The sequence below is a fragment of the Lactuca virosa genome, chromosome 3, assembly GCF_052849685.1.
Source record: "Lactuca virosa cultivar CGN04683 chromosome 3, Lactuca_virosa_CGN04683_v6, whole genome shotgun sequence".
NCBI lineage: Eukaryota > Viridiplantae > Streptophyta > Magnoliopsida > Asterales > Asteraceae > Lactuca > Lactuca virosa.
In genome coordinates this window covers 395,111,128-395,113,981 of record NC_136428.1, presented here as the reverse complement: position 1 = coordinate 395,113,981, position 2,854 = coordinate 395,111,128, and positions in this window count along the sequence as shown.

Sequence of the window (2,854 nt, the reverse complement as noted above, 5' to 3'; positions counted from 1 at the left end):
TTGTGAAAATGATTTGTACAACTTTGAAAACACCAGAAAATCCTATATTTTCTGAAAACAGTTTAGTATGTTTGTGTCAGATCTTGTATTAATGCATGTGTGTTATTGTTTATTAGAATGTATAAAGATAATGCAGAAAAGGTAAAAAGAAGGTAAAGAGAATGCCCCCAGACAACCCTATGTTGTCTGTAAAAGAGAATGCTGCCATACCAACCCCCAAGGTTGAGTACCAGTACGAGTATGTTCCAGAGTAATCCAAAGAAGAAAAGAAAAGAATGGTCTCCCGTAAATTTATAACGTTAATTCCTCTAAGTGAGCCGTCATAACCATACTTGTGACAACCGTCAAATTCAAGTCAAAGTCAACAAGTCAAATCGGTCAAACTTAACTCGTACTTGTATGTTAAAAGTTATTCTATGTATAAAAATGTGCATCTTTATGTCAACAATTCAAGTGTCTCGAAGAATCTATGTGTTAACAATGTAAAAACCTTAAAAAGGGAGTTAAACGCATCAAAACACGACTAAGGACCCTTTCGGGGACTTAAAACGATCATTAACGAAGCATAAAGGGGTTCGCGAACCTTGCATTTGCGAGATTATGCGATAATAATGGCTAAGGTTAAATCTCTCCCAAATCTCTCTAAGTATGTGAAATCTCTCCAAGTACGTGAAATCTCTCCCAAATCTCTCCAAGCATGTGAAATCTCTCCCAAATCTCTCTAACTATGTGAAATCTCTCCAAGTATGTGAAATCTCTCCAAGTATGTGAAATCTCTCCCAAATCTCTCCAAGCATGTGAAATCTCTCCCAAATCTCTCTAACTATGTGAAATCTCTCAAAGTATGTGAAATCTCTCCAAGTATGTGAAATCTCTCCTAAATCTCTCCAAGTATGTGAAATCTCTCCCAAATCTCTCTAAGTATGTGAAATCTCTCCAAGCATGTGAAATCTCTCCCAAATCTCTCTAAGTATGTGAAATCTCTCCCAAATCTCTCCAAGTATGTGAAATCTCTCCCAAATCTCTCCCAAAATCTCTCTCGAACTTTTTATAGTCATCCGGGTCATCCCGACCCTTAACTTGGTCAAAAATCACGCAAAACGGAAAGATTTCTCGAAAAACAGCTATATAGGACCGAAACCCCTCTTAGGAACCGCAACCCCTTATGAGCCGAAAGTGTCAGAACCGAAAGTGTCAAAAGCATCTCGGACCGAAACCTCAGCAGACCGAAGCTCAGCAGCGAGGATCGAACTTCGGCTCCCATGCGAGACCCTTGCACCCCCCCCCCCCACTTCGGACCTTCGGTCTTCCCTCCTACTCTCGGTTCCCTCTCGGTTCTCACACTCCTAAGAGCCGAACCTCGCAGGTTCGGTCCCTATTGTCCGGTTTTCGACTACTTTCGCCTCCTAAGCCCGTTTTTGACGGGATTTTTTCACCGAATTCATATTTTTATCATTTTTAACCCCCAGAACTATTATTTTAATTATTTTTCAAAGATTTATTAATTATAAATCATTATTTTACAATAAGAAGAGTATTTTACACCACAAGTGGGTCAAGTGTGCCCACTTGCCTCCTATGTGTCACTTTCTCATTGGTCCAACCTTATCCACATCACACAAACCAAGGTAAACATCCCTTCACCCTAGCCACTCACTCCAGCAACCCTCCATATAAGGAAATGCCTGAGATTCCCTTGATCTTTTACTTCACCATCAAAATTATACACTTCTTAAACCATCAAGAGGGCCTCTTTTCTCTCAACTTTCAGCCATACTTTTGATGTATTCTTGAGTCATTTGTTCACTTATTGGTAAGTATTTCCTTCTAACTCAAGTGTTATTACATGTTTTCATAACACTCTTGGATTAACGACTCATATCTTCACACCAAAAATCGTTCTTAGGATCATCCAAAACTTCGTGTGTTCATCAAGTGATCTAGACTTGAAACTCATCATCTTCAACCTTCCACTCTTCAAGAAATCACTCAAGGTGAGTTCATACCCCTACATTTTCTAGTTTTCTTCAGTTTTCAGGGGGGGAATACAAGTTAAAACACCAAAACATATTCAAAACTCAACTTGACAGCTTACAACAGAGAAGTTGTGACCTGTTCACGAACTGTTTTACCAAACTTAAACTTAATATCTTTCAAAATTGTATAATATGCAAATAGTTCAGGTTTATACCTTTAAAATGACTACTTGCACATCTCCATATGATTTTTCTAAGATTTATGGTGATTTTTACAAAACTGCCTATCATTTCAGAAACGAATTCGGACTAGCCTGTGATTATGAACACTTTCACATAAGTTAGAGACTTCTAAAAATCATAATAAAAATTATGAGTAAACTAGACAGATTTTCTAAACTCTCAGAGTTTACGGAGTTAGTATTCGACTTCGTATGATTTTTCTATGATGATTTCAAAACCGTGCAAAAAGGATAAAAACTAGTTACATAGTTTACCATATTAACAACACTTTGTAGTATGTTGAGCAAAGTGCATAACGATAAGTTTCTCAATGTTTTGATGCATTCTTGTTAGTTTATCATCATGAACAGAAATTAGTCACTCATGTTAAGGTTTTTCCTCCATTCATTTCGAACACATATAATAAACTACATTAAGTATAGTTTATGAATTTTCGATAAAAGCATACTACATGGAAAAGGTTTTACTCTCAAAACAAATGGATTTTTCATATACTACTTGATAAACTATAATAGTACTAGTTTATGGATTTATTTTACAAATGTATTTTCATAAAAGGTGATTTCACTTCCTCCACGGAAGAGGCTTTATACTCAAAACTATATGTAAACTAGTTAACGTAAGTTGTGAGACAT